The sequence below is a fragment of the Chenopodium album genome, chromosome 14, assembly GCF_948465745.1.
Source record: "Chenopodium album chromosome 14, dcCheAlbu1.1, whole genome shotgun sequence".
NCBI lineage: Eukaryota > Viridiplantae > Streptophyta > Magnoliopsida > Caryophyllales > Amaranthaceae > Chenopodium > Chenopodium album.
In genome coordinates, this window is record NC_137847.1 from 35,759,807 (window position 1) to 35,775,981 (window position 16,175).

A 16,175-nucleotide genomic window follows, 5' to 3' on the forward strand; every position below is an offset into this window, starting at 1 on the left:
AATCATGACCAAACGATGGCCGATAGGAAAACGAGCCTCCCCAAGTATCCTGGGGGCTAAGAAAGGCAGGTACGAGTACCCCTTAGCCTAAAAGAAAAGAGAGAAAATAATAAGATCAAAAGGCGAAAATGGTGATTAAGATAAAAAGATTAAGGAAAATACGCACCTCGAGGATACGACCGTGCCACTAAATGGAGATCCGAGGCACCTCAGTAGCTGCCGCGGAATCCATCACCCGGGTCGCCTTGCCCATAGCTGTAAGCATATGGGCATACGACTCCTTCGCCCAACTCAGATTACCTACTTGCCCCAAATCACTAAGGAAAATAAGTAACCCGATAGCGAAACGCTCTCCCCGATCACTCAAGATAGTGACGGAAAGAACGTGAGCAATATATATCCGAGCTAGCTGCTTAGGTGTACACTGCCGATCAACCTCGTCAGCCGACAGCTCGTCGACAAGAATCGAGTACGGACAAGACTGCGCGTACATATGAAGGGCCGCCGCAAGACGGTCCCCCACAAGGTCACGCAGTCTCTTGTCTGACCCCTTTACGGTCTCCATAACTACAGGCTTACCTCCGAAACGAAAGCCCGTAATTATAAAGAAATCGAAAGGGGTCACCATCATCTCTCCCCATGGAAAGTGGAAAGTGTTGGTGGAATCCCACTAAAACTCCAGCAACCCATGAAGGAAAGCTGACGATGCAGGCTGACTCGATAGATCCTGAAGAGCCACCAGCTGGGGGCTGATCCCCGAACGCTGCACTATGTCCTTTACCACATTGGTTAAACTCTCGAAACGACCTCTCAAATCGCCCGAGCCGTACAACTGCATGCTAGGCTCGCTCTAAAAAAAATATATATATACAAAAAATACGGTTACGACTTTGAAAAGAGAAGAAACGATGATAAAAGAGACGGAGACGCGAAAAGAACTCACTATGCCGCGCCAACTCCGAATCGAAACGTGATGGTTTGGGTCCCACTTAAGGACCTGAGGGTCCCAGTTGGGAGGAGCCTCCAAGAGACCACATCCTCTTGGCGACGTCAATCGGACCCGACGCGTCGCTCTCAAACCTCCTCACGAGGACGTGTCACCCTCTTTCGAGGGCGAATTGCTTCGTCAGGCACGGGTCCTCCTAGGTCCTCCTCAGCATCGACAAACGGAGGAGAATCCATGCTATAACAGATAAAGTTCCTTATTAGTTTATCTTTTTTTTCTAAAAGATTAATACACGTGTTCTAGACCCATTTTGGCAGCATAACAACTGCCAAGAGGGAAAAACACAAAAATCGAATTCCACCCACGCTTGGGAGCTACGATACCTGCAGGTAAACTCAGTAAATGGGGGCTTTTAACACCCACAAAAGCCATCCTATACCAGTTTCAACTAAAAGTATTCTAGAGATTATATTTCTAAGTCTCGAAGAATCAACTACTTTTAGACGAATAATCATAACAAAAACATAATTATCGTCTACCAAACAATCTTGAGGTTCGAACATGGCAAAAACAAGCTAAATGAAAACTTCGCGCCATTTTTTCAAATTCAAAATTTTCAAAACATGATTCATGAGAGTAATAGTAGTTCTAATACTATAATTTACTTCATAGTCAACAAGTATAACCAAAATGAGCAAGTAAAACAACAGATTCGAACTAAAATACAAAGAAAAAAGTCAAGAACGTACTTAAACAAAGAAGTGCTCGTACAAGGTTCAATACTCAACTATTTTTCATGAAATTTGTTGCAAAACACTCCTTATATATAGTATAACAACATGGAACAAACGATTTCAAGAACTATAGAGCAAAACGGAAACCCCTAAATTCGAATTTTGGGGTTTTACGGTTCGAAAATCACCCAAATTCAGCCAAAAAAGAACAAAAATTAGTGAAAACTTACATTAGATTATGGAAAACATGAATAGGGGATGAGATCTACTTCCTTTAGCTTCAAAAACAAAAGAAATTCGAGCTTTTTAGAGAGAGAAAGAAGCGAAAATGGCGAAGGAAGGAGAGAGAGAGCGAAAAGAAAAAACGCGCCCAACGATTTTCTTTTTGCTGATTTAAATGTCGTGCGCAACTTAATCAGTTGCGCGTGACAGCCCAGCGCAACTCAGAACGATGCGCTCGCCTGGCCAGCGCGACCCACTGAGTTGCGCGCAGATACTGGTCACTTAAAAAACCGGTATTGAGATTTTGATCCGTTTGATTTATTTTTAACGGTTTTTCTCGTTGTTAGACGTAATGGCGCGCAAATTATCAAAATCTTTTTAATTTCTTTGCATTTTGTAGTTTATTTTCTTCTTTGATAGTTTTTTGCATTATCCTGCATGCACACCGTGCTTTGTGCCTACCCTAAGCATACGTTTTGGACGTTTTTCGTGAGCGTGTCTTAAGACGTTCCGTAGTAGTACTTTACGTAAAAGCTCCCATAGACAGGTTTGTCATTTTACTGTACTGACTTTAGAAATGTCACGTTCTTTTCTTTCTTTTTGGCAGTCACAGCAAAAAGGATGGCGTTATCATATAGCGTAAAATTGTATGGCGTAGGTGTTGCGTAAAATTTCACCTCTTCCCAGCCAACGTGATCTACCTCTCTTAGCTAAAAGGTAGAATTTATTTAGGCGTTAGCCAAACGAGTCGACTGGCGTGCCGAACCATCGGACAAGGCACATTCTCGATTGGAAGCAAATACGGTAGTTAGTGAGCTTACTAGCTTACCAGACAGTTAGGATGTCCGTCCACCCCCTGTATAAAGAGCGACGTGCGATATCGCATCTATTTAGACATGTGCCCCCAGTCCTGAGACACGTATTTTCATCTTGTTGACAAAACTGCTGAGAGAGTTACCGATTTTCTTCCCTCTCACTGGATTTGGATACATGCCTCCAGTCCTAAGACATGTATTTCTATCTTGTGGACATCGAATACTGCATTTTGACAAGCGAGGGTCAAGGACTTTATTCATGTGTTAGGCTATGAATGCCGAAACACCTCCTCTTTTATCATCTTTTAAAACTTGTTAAAATCAGGCTAAAGTTTCAATGACATATCGAGGGACTTTAGACCAACGATGCTATAATTGAGAGGATATCATCCCCTTTAATCCTTTTTAAACCGATCTCTTCTCATGACTTGACATCACCCAGGACAGCCTTTACTTGTAAAAGCGTTCTACATTTGCAAAGGAACAATTTAGATTCTTTAGCATGTTAAGACTAGAAAATGCTTTTTCTAGCCTTAATAGCTACTTGTCTCAAACACTTAGCTAATCAAGGATAGTTTCGACATCCTTAACATTACTGAAAGATTCTCTATTCTTAGGGAACTTCGTAGAATGAGTCTCGGATTTATTTCCTTGACTACTTTGATCCTCGTCTATTCTAAGACTCGATCAAAGTGGGGGCTAACTGTAGACATCTACTTTTGGCCTCCTATCCCGGCAGGAAGTGCTATAACGATAAATAAAACATCTTTGTGTTGGATCAACGTGAAGAATGCTTATGGACATCTACTTTTGGCCTCCTGTCCGAACGTATCGAACCTTACGTTAAAGAATATGTTGCGACTCTTCCTAAATTGAAGAAACTTCAATTACATGGAGATTTTGATGTGCTGGCTAAAATCATTAGGGGTTGCCCATTATTGGAAGATTTAAATCCGTCGATAGGTTTTAGTAAGATTGAGCAATTTTTGGATTTATCGGCTCATAACATCAAGAGACTGGTTATAAAAATGTGTGTATATGATTTTCGAGCATATGATCTACCCCAACCAGGAGAAAACCTTGTAATTAATCTGTCAAAGCTCGAATAAATGACTTTACATGTTCCTCGTTTAGCACTTGTTCGTTTTGTTGGGTATTCTAGTGCATTAACAAAAGCAGATATTAATTTTTGAACTGAGAAAAATGATAACCTTAGTTGTATAGCAGGACTTGCGCAGTTGATTTCTGGAGTGAGATCTGTTGGAAGTTCTTGATATAAAACAAGAGTGTTGGGAAAAATAAGAGAGAGAGAGAGAGAAAAACAAATGAAAGGGGAAAAGTCCCACATTGATTGGGGAGGAAGGTTTTTCCTTGTTTTTATAATGTAGTGCTTTAGCACTACTTAGTTGAGTGAGTTGGAGGTGTGTGTTACTCCACACACACACGCGCGCGCGCGCGCCGAGCCGAGCCGGGTCGGGTCGGGCTCGGGCCTCGGGAGTTGGGGTCTTGGGGAATGCGATGCGCGGGCGTGGGTCCTTGTTATCTTTTTGGAGAAATTTTATTTCCCTTTTCTTTGTTAAACAGAATATTCCTTTTTTGTCTGTTGGGTTTATTCTTTTCTGACTGTTGTGAGAATTAATCAGCCATTAATTCCTTGATTGTAGCTAACTGATTAATTCCTTGTTTCTTGCCTCGGTTGTTGACTGACCAAATTAATCTGGTCGTTTTCTTGGCCAGATTCTTCCCACCTTTCATGCTTTTCGTTTTTCCTCTTCACCCTATAAATATTCGGTGGTTTTCTTAGCCAAAATACACAACACAATCAGTCTTCTCTCTTCTCTAAACTTATCTAAACACATGTTCTTTCTGTTCTGTTTTCTGGGCAAGTATTCTGAGTTCCAGTCGGGTTTGTGAGTGCACATAAACTCCGGCGCCGTGCTTATCCTGTAGGGCGACCGCAATTGTCTACTGCACCGGGAGGTAGCGCGGAATCGTCTTTTAGGTCAGTGGTTCTCCACGACGCGGCTATTGTCAGTTTGGTTCACGCATCAAGAGATAAGTTAATTCTGTTTTATTGCTTATTAGTATAACAATCTAAAAGACGACTATGGCTTCCAAATTCCTTGTTCCTGATATGTCTAAACTAGAACCTCTTGATGGAAAGAATTATAAACGTTGGGCTGTTAGGATGCATTTTTATTTGGAGCAGATTGATGTTGCATATGTTCTTGATGATATTGTTGAACCTGTTGATAAAGATGATTTGTCTGAATCTGAGATTAAGTTTTCTAAGGATGATAGAACTTGTAAGGGCATGTTGTTGCATTATATGTCGAATAGTCTTTTGGATATTTATATGGGTTTTTATCATGCTAAGGATATTTGGGATGCTTTAGAGAAAAAATATGGAACTGATGATGCTGGTACTAAACGTTATTGTGTTAGTAAGTGGTTAAGTTTTCAAGTTGTTGATGATAAGCCTATTATTGATCAGATTCATGCTTATGAGAGTATTTGTATTAACATGGTTGCTGAAGGTCTGTCTATTTGTGATACTACCCTTGCTATTGTTCTTATTGAGAAACTCCCTCCCTCTTGGAAGGATTTTCGTAACCAACTCATGCACAAAAAGAAAGACCTAACCTTAGAGGAACTTGCTGCCCACCTCAAAATTGAGGAGGAAAACCGTATCAAAGACAAAACCCCTTCTGTTTTTCCTTCCTCTTCTTCTGCCAAAGCCAACCTTGTTGAACCCAAATCAAACAACCAGTCCAAAGACAAAAACAGTAACCTTAAGCCTAATGGGAAAATTCAGAAGTACAAGTTTAAGGGAATCTGTTATGAGTGTGGTTATTGTTGCTGTTGTTTTAGAAGCTAACTTTACAGGTAATGCTGCTGAGTGGATTGTTGACACTGGAGCTACCAGGCACATCTGCGCCAACAAGGACATGTTCACTACCTATGACAAGGTTGAAGGTGAAAATGTCTTCATGGGCAACTCAGCTTCTGCTTCTATCCAAGGCAAAGGGAAGATCGTTTTCACTCTCACTTCTGGAAAATTGCTTACTCTCACTAATGTTTTGCATGTTCCAGAAATGCGCAGGAATTTAATTTCTGGCAGTTTGCTCATGAAAGCTGGACTGAAGCTCTCCTTTGATTCTGATAGATTAGTTCTTACTCGCAATGGGGAATTTGTGGGGAAGGGCTTTTGTAATGGGGGGCTTTTTACTCTTGATGTTAAAATTGACACTATGAATAAGAATGCTAGTACTTCTTCTGCTTATATTGCCGAGTCTATTGATTTATGGCATGCTAGATTAGGTCACGTTAATTTTGATTCTGTTAAAAGGCTTAAACACTTAAATTTGATTCCAAGTTTTTCTAAAACTGATTTTTCGAAATGTCAAGTTTGTGTTGAAGCCAAATTTACTAAGAAGCCATTTAAATCAGTAGATAGACAGACTGAAGTACTAGAACTTGTTCATAGTGACTTAGGTGATTTTAATAATCACGAAAGTAGAGGGGATAAAAAGTATTATATTACTTTTGTTGATGATTGTTCACGTTTTTGTATGGCTTATCTTCTCAGGTCTAAGGACGAAGCTGAGGAAATGTTCCTCAAATATAAAGCTGAGGTAGAAAACTAGTTGGACAAAAAGATCAAGAGGGTTAGGAGTGACAGGGGTGGTGAGTACAACCCTGACACTCTTAAGGCATTTTGTGAGCAACTTGGCATTATTCATGAGACGACGGCTCCCTATTCACCCGAACAAAACGGTATAGCTGAAAGGAAAAATAGAACTTTAAAGAATATGATGAATTCTATGCTTATTAGTTCTGGGCTTCCTAATAACATGTGGGGGGGAGGCTATTCTTTCTGCTTGTCATGTTTTGAACAGGGTTCCTCACAAGAAGCTTGACAAGACTCCATACGAAATATGGAAAGGTCGAGCGCCAAACCTGAAATACTTGAAAGTGTGGGGGTGCCTAGAAAAAGTAGGCATACCTAGCTTCAAGAGGGATAAGATTGGTCCCAAAACTGTTGATGCTATTTTTATTGGCTATGCTTATCAAAGTGCAGCTTATCGTTTCTTTGTTAAAGGTGCTAACAATTCTTATGCAGGTGGTCATATCATTGAAGCAAGAGATGCTGAGTTCTTTGAGAACATTTTTCCTTTGAAAATGTCTCCTTCTAATGATAGTGAATTGCATGCTAGTAGTTCTGTTAGTTTACCTATTGCTAATGCTCCTATTACTAACGATGATTCTGTTTTGGAGCCAAGGAGAAGCAAAAGGGCAAGAAAGGAAAATAGTTTTGGTCCTGATTTTATTACTTCTTATTTATCTGAATCTTCCTTAATTGATGATGATTTTGTGCATATTTTTGTTTTGGAAGATGATCCAAGAACCTATGATGAGGCAATGAGGTCAGTTGATGCTGTATTTTGGAAAGAAGCAATCGATAGTGAATTACAATCAATTCTCAATAATAACACTTGGGAATTGGTTGAACTTCCTAGAGGTTGTAAGCCCATTACTTGTAAATGGATCTTTCGGAAAAAATTAAAGGTCGATGGATCCATAGACAAGTATAAGGCAAGGATAGTGGTAAGGGGTTTTACTCAAAAGTTTAGCATTGATTATTTTGATACTTACTCCCCTGTTACTAAAATTGCAACCATTAGGACTTTAATTGCTCTTGCTTGCATTTTTGGTCTTGTTGTTCATCAAATGGATGTCAAAATTGCATTTTTGAATGGTGACTTGGATGAGGAGATTTACATGGTCCAACCTGAAGGGTTCGTTGTTCCAGGACAAGAGGAGAAGGTTTGTAAGTTAGTCAAGTCATTGTATGGGCTTAAACAAGCTCCAAAGCAATGGCATGACAAATTCGATAAGACTATGACTGGTAATGGTTTTCATGTTAATGAAGGTGACTCTTGTGTTTATTTTAAGCATGATAGTCATGGATGTGTAATTATTTGTCTTTATGTGGATGATATGTTGATTTTTGGGACTAACTTGGATCTTGTAAATGAGACAAAACAGCTTTTGAGTTCGAATTTTGAAATGAAAGACATGGGTGAGGCAGATGTGATTTTGGGAGTAAAAATCAAGAGGACTCCAAATGGCATCTGTCTTAATCAGTCACACTATGTTGAAAAACTTCTTAAAAAGTTTGACTCATTTAATGTCGATCCAGTTAAGACTCCCTATGACCCAAGTTTCCACTTAAAGAAAAATAATGGTAATCCAGTTAATCAGTCTGAATATGCTAGAATTATTGGTAGTGTTATGTTTCTTATGAACTACACTAGACCTGACATTGCTTATTCTGTTAGTAGGTTGAGCAGGTACACTCATAATCCAAGCAGTGATCATTGGATTGCTCTAAGGAGGTTGCTTAGGTACCTTAAGGGTACTATGGATTGGGGTTTGCACTACTCCAAATTTCCTGGAGTTTTGGAGGGTTTTTGTGATGCCAACTGGGTATCCGATAATGATGAAGTTAACTCCACTAGTGGCTATGTCTTCACCCTTGGGGGTGGAGCCGTATCCTGGAAATCTTGTAAGCAATCTTGTACTGCTATGTCTACTATGGAATCTGAGTTTATTGCTCTTGAATTGGCAGGTCATGAGGCAGAATGGTTGAGGAACATGCTTGCAGATATTCCACTGTGGGGGAAGCCAGCTCCTTCACTTGCACTTCATTGTGATTCGAAAGCTGCTATTGCTGTTGCACACAACCATGCCTATAATGGGAAGAAGAGACACATCCGTCTGAGGCATAAAGCCGTCAGAAATTTGTTGTCTGAAGGGGTGATATCACTGGACTATGTTAAGTCCGAAAAGAACATTGCGGATCCGTTAACTAAAGGCCTATGTAAAAAACTAGTTTTGGAAACATCGGAAGAGATGGGGCTAAAGCCCGTTGTATGAATTGTGAAATAATGAACTCCTACTCACTATGAGTTCAAAGGGGAACGTTATGTAATAATTCGGAAGCACATTTTTATTTTATTTGTCCATCTCTAGATGTTTGTTTTGTGCTTAGCTATATATGAGAAGGAGGTTGAGCATACGACTCTTAATGAACCCATATCCATATTTTTGGAGGTGTGTTGTAGCTCACACTTGATGGAGTTCACCTACTTAGGTGTGGAAGTGTGGCCGCTTCCTATGAGTATTTCGTGGGCTTATACTCTAGAGCACCTATGAGCATCCAGGCTGGACGTATGGCCAGTATAATGCGTCATCTTTATTCGCGGAATTTCAGAATATTATACATGTTCAATTGTGTGGCTCAAAGTGACAGGTCCCTAACTCCCTATTGAGTTCAAGACGAAGGTCACTTGTTAGGTGAGGGATCATAGCTTGATGTCCACTATGTGTTAATTCAAGTCGCGAGACATTGACACTTATGCAATTGTTTTGTTTTGCCCAGAATTCATTTTTCCTTTCTTTCTTTTTCATATATTCGAACCTGTGGGGGATTGTTGGAAGTTCTTGATATAAAACAAGAGTGTTGGGAAAAATAAGAGAGAGAGAGAGAAAAACAAATGAAAGGGGAAAAGTCCCACATTGATTGGGGAGGAAGGTTTTTCCTTGTTTTTATAATGTAGTGCTTTAGCACTACTTAGTTGAGTGAGTTGGAGGTGTGTGTTACTCCACACACACACGCACGCGCGCGCGCCGAGCCGAGCCGGGTCGGGTCGGGCTCGGGCCTCGGGACTTGGGGTCTTGGGGAATGCGATGCGCGGGCGTGGGTCCTTGTTATCTTTTTGGAGAAATTTTATTTCCCTTTTCTTTGTTAAACAGAATATTCCTTTTTTGTCTGTTGGGTTTATTCTTTTCTGACTGTTGTGAGAATTAATCAGCCATTAATTCCTTGATTGTAGCTGACTGATTAATTCCTTGTTTCTTGCCTCGGTTGTTGACTGACCAAATTAATCTGGTCGTTTTCTTGGCCAGATTCTTCCCACCTTTCATGCTTTTCGTTTTTCCTCTTCACCCTATAAATATTCGGTGGTTTTCTTAGCCAAAATACACAACACAATCAGTCTTCTCTCTTCTCTAAACTTATCTAAACACATGTTCTTTCTGTTCTGTTTTCTGGGCAAGTATTCTGAGTTCCAGTCGGGTTTGTGAGTGCACATTAACTCCGGCGCCGTGCTTATCCTGGAGGGCGACCGCAATTGTCTACTGCACCGGGAGGTAGCGCGGAATCGTCTTTTAGGTCAGTGGTTCTCCACGACGCGGCTATTGTCAGTTTGGTTCACGCATCAAGAGATAAGTTAATTCTGTTTTATTGCTTATTAGTATAACAAGATCCCCTAACCTAGATAACAATGCTTTGAAGGCTTTTAATAGCTTAGAGTATGACGGTGTTCCTATGTTTGATAAGTTATCCAATCTAAAAATTAGTGACTTTAGTGTGTATAGTATTAGTCATAGCTGGAATGATGTGGTGCTTTTACTACGATGCTGTCACTCTTTAGAGGTGCCCCGAGTAGAAATATCGAGAGAAAAAAGGGATGCACTCGAGCATTGGCCTTCTTGTTATAGCCCTTGCTGGACTCGGTTAAAGAGGATAGATATAAGATACAGACTCATGCTGATTTTGAGATGATAAAGTACATTTTGAAGTGCGGAAAAGTGTTGGAATTGCTATCGGTTCATGTTTCTATACAAGGTGATGAAGCAAAAGTCGTCTCAAGGCAAGAAAAGGTGTTGTGTAAGAAAATCTTCCGCCTCCATAATCCCTCAGGCTGTGAGATCAAATTCTGTGGTCAATATGTCTCCTCTTCAAGTAAGTAAGGACTTTTCCCTTGTCGTTGAAGTATTCGCTTGGCACCTTGGCTAAACACAAAGTAGTTTATCATTTGACGATCTAATGCCTGGGATGATCATACTCAATTCGTACCTAGTAGAATTTCAGTGTTCATGGGTAAATCTTTTGGTTCATCATTGTTACTTTTAACTATGTACTGAGGACGTTCTTTATATTGGCTATATTTATCATTTTATCTTGAACTTATATATCTTGGTTTGGTAAAATAGTTTGCTCAAGTAGTCTATCTGTTTCCTATGAAATGAGCCAAGGATTACTTGGTTACATTTAAGCTTCTTGTCAATCGAGACACTATTCTTGATGGTGCAGTGTAATGCTGCATACATCAATCTTTAGTATATTGATACAAATTCTAAACTGATAACTCTAATTTGTAACAAATTCATTTTTGGTAATGGCCTGATGCATTCAACTTCACCTTTTATTTTACACTATTCTCTTTAAATGATATACTTATGAAATCAGACGCGTTTGTGTCCTAGTCAGTTTGATGAAACACCTGTATTACTTTTACACTGTTTTGGTTAAGCTTGATACAATGCTTGTGAGCTGTAAGAATCTGCTGGATGAAGCAGCAATGCCTATTTTCTTTATCCATAATTTGAAGTAAGAACCACACAAAAAAAGTTGGAATCAACTGCATGCCAATCTTCTTTATCTGTAATTTGAGGTAAGCATATTGTCCATTATTTTTGGCTACGAGACTCACAGAATGAATGTTCTGTACAATTATAAAGCGTACTTAGCAGAGAAATGCTCTGTACTATTTTGCCTTTACAGAGGTGAAGTTCTGATTTCTCTGTACTAGCATCACTAGATTGATTAAGATTAAAGAGCATACCCTGATTACATAGAGTGTGAAATTTGTTTTTTTTTTTTTTTCACAATGATTGTTTGAGTTATTTCTGAAAAAATGGCTGTAAATTTTCCTTCACTTACCAAGTTTTTACTGGCTTGAATATAACTCAAGAAGACCATCTCCCTTGTAAGTTGCAGTGTCTTCTATGCTCGGCCCTTGAGCTAATTCTTTTCTATCAATCTCTTTTGGCTAACCGATTTAATATCAAGCCATATGCTATATTTACTGTCGATAGTTTTTTTTTTTTTTTTTTTTTTTTTGTACAGCCTGATTTCTCTAAAAGCTTGTACATTCCGTAGATAGTTTAAACTATTAGCTGTCTCTAGAAAGAGGATGGATGGGAAAATAAAAAATGCCTGCCAAAATATGGCAGAAGAGTTTGGAATGCAGAATTAGTATCACTGGTTAATTGGTTATTAGATGCATAGATTTTGAAGTACCAAGCGAAATTGTTTATCAAGAATCCTTTTTTGTTTTTTGGCTGATAAACGGAATCTTACAGTCTTGCCGCCTTTGGAAGGATACCAAGCAATGCCTTCTATGTAGAGATCGAATTTAGTGGACGAATAATTGACATCATTCCCTTGTACTAATGCCTGATTAGATATTTACATTGCAACATTAAGAAAGGATAGATGTCATTAAGAATGGAGGACTTATCTCTGAAACCATTAGAGCCTTGTCTCATTCATTCACTTGACTGGTGAAGCTCTGCCTTCAGATAAGCTGTTAGTCTGTTTCTGCAAGGCATGGGCACCACCAGATTGCAAAAATATTGACTTCCAGATTTGTAGAACCTGTCTTTAAGTTAATCGATCGATCCCATTTTTAATGGGACTTGTATGGTTGTTGATGTTTTCATTAGCATTCGGTCCAAAATAACCCAATATATATAATACAATGTAACTATGTAAGTGTTCAAGCAATCCAGGTTCTTTATATTCCTCAAAAGGCAGGGGTTAAGTTGAAACTCTGGATATGTTTTACAAAAATTCTCAACATGTCTGCTTCTTCTGGACTACGTTGGCTTCATTTATTCATTTCATCAATCATTTTATGTAGGTTAATCGTCATCTTTTGTCAAAAAATGAATATGAACCGGCCTAATATAGAGTGGATGAAACATTGTAGTATGTTTAGACTCTGGATGCATGGTAGGCGTTTTATAGATGGATACGAGCATAGATCACGATTCAAGATTTAGTCATTTAGACAATTAAACAATTACCTACCTAAGGCCTATTTATTATGATTTATGAAATACTTTGTTGTGAGCTATTAAATAAAAACCCTACATCAAAAAAACAAAAAAAAAAAAAAAAAAAGGGATCTTATAAGTGTACAGCTAAAAGAATTTTTTTTCTTTTTATTGTTTGTAGCCTGTTGGAGCCATAAAGGGTAGAAGGGCAGACTGAGGTGCAAAGGTGTGCTCTTTGGATACAAAAATGGGCAGTATGCGCGCCGAAGTAAAGTTGTGTTTATGCACCTGCAAGAACTGCTCTTGCCTAGTGCAACTCCACGAGCTGATCTTTGCCAGTGTTGAAATTATCTATGCATTGAAGTATTGAACAGAGTATGTTTCTGAAAACTTTCAATTTGAATCAGTTTGATGCTACCGTTCAGAAGTCGAATGCCTTTTTTTTTTTTTTTAGGCAAGGTCGAATGCCTATTTATCTAAAGGAAAAATAACCAAATTATGATCAACTAGTAGTATAAAAGCAGTAGTCCAGGATTTTCTTACCATTTATTATATTAATGTTAATAAAAATAAAATAAAAATAAAAAAATAAAATAAAACTTTGCAGCTAGTGTGCCTTTTAGTATTATTTATTTATAGAAGGTTTTTTTTTTCGAATTCCGGCATGATAGGGATAATCATTCAATTTTTGTATTAGTAGAAGGTTAAGGTATAAAAATTCTACAATATTATCATTTATTTATAGAAGATTAAGATTATAGGCGGAAGCTTAAGTAATTTTAGGCTTTTAGCAAGTGTAAATCTGTAAAAAAAACCTTACAAAAATGCAAAACCAAATACTGTAGCTTATGAACAGTAGCATGTGGTGCTATTACTTATGCGCCCCTGAATTCAATGAATTGCCAATTTTACCCTTTATTGTTTCTGTTTCTTTGGTGGCCTGGCTTTTGGCAGCTGTCTCAGCCAGTTGTCTTCTTTCTCTCTCTTAACTCTTAAGTCTTCTTCCTTCTTCTCCTCTCATTATCTTTCTCTCTCCTCCCGTTTCTCCTCTCACTCTCTATCTCCTCCATTAGAGCAGTTTCTGAGGTACAAAACCAAAAAATTTATGGTTTATTTCTGGAGTTCATCTCTTCGATTAGATTTTTTCTTTTATTTGACTGAATTAATTTTTGTTTATTTCTGGGTTTTTTACGCAGTTGAATTTTTTGGGTGGTTACAAAAATTCTTCCCCTTTTCTACGATCTAGATTTTTGTTTTTTATTTTTTTTATTTTCTGCCTTTTTGTTGTTTTAATTAGTGAGGATTTGGGAGATTGATGATTTTCATCAAGTTTTTTTTTTCTTCGTAATGCAGGTTCAGGTGATGGTAATTTGTGCGTGAAAAATAACTTCCTCAGCTTCAATGGACAAAAAAATAATCAGTGAAACCAATAATCAGTTCCGCCCCCATTTGCGGCTCCCTTCCCTACAACAAAGGCCTCCTCCGAGTAGGTACCCAAAATCAGTAATTGGTACTATTCACAAGCTATTGGTGCCATTTACATGCATAGATACCCAAAATCAGTAATTGGTACTTGATTTATCTGTTTATTTTTTTTGAAGAAGTCTTTGGTTAATTATGGGTTATTGATTAAGGAATTATGGGTTATGTATTAAGGAATTATGGGTTAATTATGCCGAAATTTTGTTACTAGCATTTGGCAGAGTTGAATTTAATTTGAGTATGGAAGCAATTGATTAACACTTACCTAGCATAAATTATTTGCTTAGGAATTATTTTGTGGGTATTACCTTTTTTTTTTTTTTTTTTGGTATTTCTCAGTGTTGGCTTCTAGTTATGCCTAGGAATTATTTTTATTTCAAGTATAGTTGTTCTAATTGCATGCTATTATAATAATTTTAAAAACATATACATGTTTAATTTTTCACGCTTATTATATGTGATTTCTATTTAAAGTTGATGCAATTGAGTTAGTCTTAGTATTGAACCTTAATTTTATGAGCTTGGAGAATTTATGCTCTATTTAATAAAAATGAAAAAAATTTAATAATTTGAATATAGCACCTCGTATTAACAGGATTGAACATTTAAAGATACAAAATTGAATATTTACATATATAAATATGAACATACATTTTACATGTAAATTAAAACCAGAAAATTATAAGATGACGTCATTATGATAGAAGGGGGTCAGACAGAGCTACCTACATAGGGGTATAGGTAAAGATTTGTATGTTTAGGCTAGGTAAATAAGCCAAATCTCATTAGAATGAATCCTATAAGGTCATACTATGAGGTATATATTGAACATAAGAGGAAAAGCACATAAGAGGAAGTACCAAAGAACATATGAACATCATATTTGTTGATCTCTTTGGTTGCTACAAAAAACTTAACAATGAAGAAAAAAATCATTCGTTTTGAACTTTAATCGAGTTGATTTGACCTGCTAACCTAATCTATTACCAACCTGAACTCAACCCACATCCGAATTTGGTCGATTTAAACTTAACTCAATATCGATTAAACCCAAACTGAACTTAAGGTGACACCAATTTGGCCCTAGTTGAACTCAAATCGATAGTAGTTTGACCCGAGTAGAACTCAACCCAACCTAAAATTGACCTGATAAATGCTTGATTCAATCTGATATGTTTTAAACTGACTTGATATTGACCCAACTTGATTATAATCCAACCTGATTTTTACCCTACAAAATTGCAAACTAAACTTAATTTTAAACACAACCTATTACTAACCTTTCTTTAATTTATTGAAACATAATTACTCCCATTCATGTTATTGTTTCTTTAATAGTACCCGACCATATGCGGCTATCATCTACTAATCTGTCATTAGTTCATTACATATTGTTTAACTTATATAACTAGCTATGACAAGTCATTGATAATTTGATTTTAATTTGGCTTTAAGTATTAATGACATGATCGAAAAATGACACTTGGATGACCTGGTAGTGACTCAATAATAACAATGTACTCCTTCTGTTTTTATTTTTAAGTGTCCCCATTAGGGTGTGTGCGGCATTTTAGGCAAAATAGTAAAATAATGTATTAGTGGGTATAGTTAGGAATAAAAAATTTGGAAAAGTATGAAATAAAGATAAAAGAGTACTAATGTGAGTGGAAGAAATATTACCTAGTATGAAATAATGGTGGAGTCAAAAGAAACATAAAGAAATAATATATTCCGTATAATGTAAGTGGATTTTTAAATTGAAAAATTGTCCGGAATAATCCCACCTTTGGGGCATTCGCTATAATCCCGGTTTTGGGTTATTTTTAATTATCCCACCTTTAATGCCAATCTTCTTTAAATGGTCCCAACCGGTAAGTTAATGTATTATGGCAAGTTACCTGACACGCGGCCACGTGCGATTGGTTTAAAAAAATATAAAAAATTAATAATTAGAAAGAAAAAATAAAAAAAAAACAATTAAATATTTAAAACTACCCCACCAGCTGCTCAAGCTACCTTCCCCCCGCATGACTCCATGGCCACCCACTCCCACCAGCCCGAACTCAT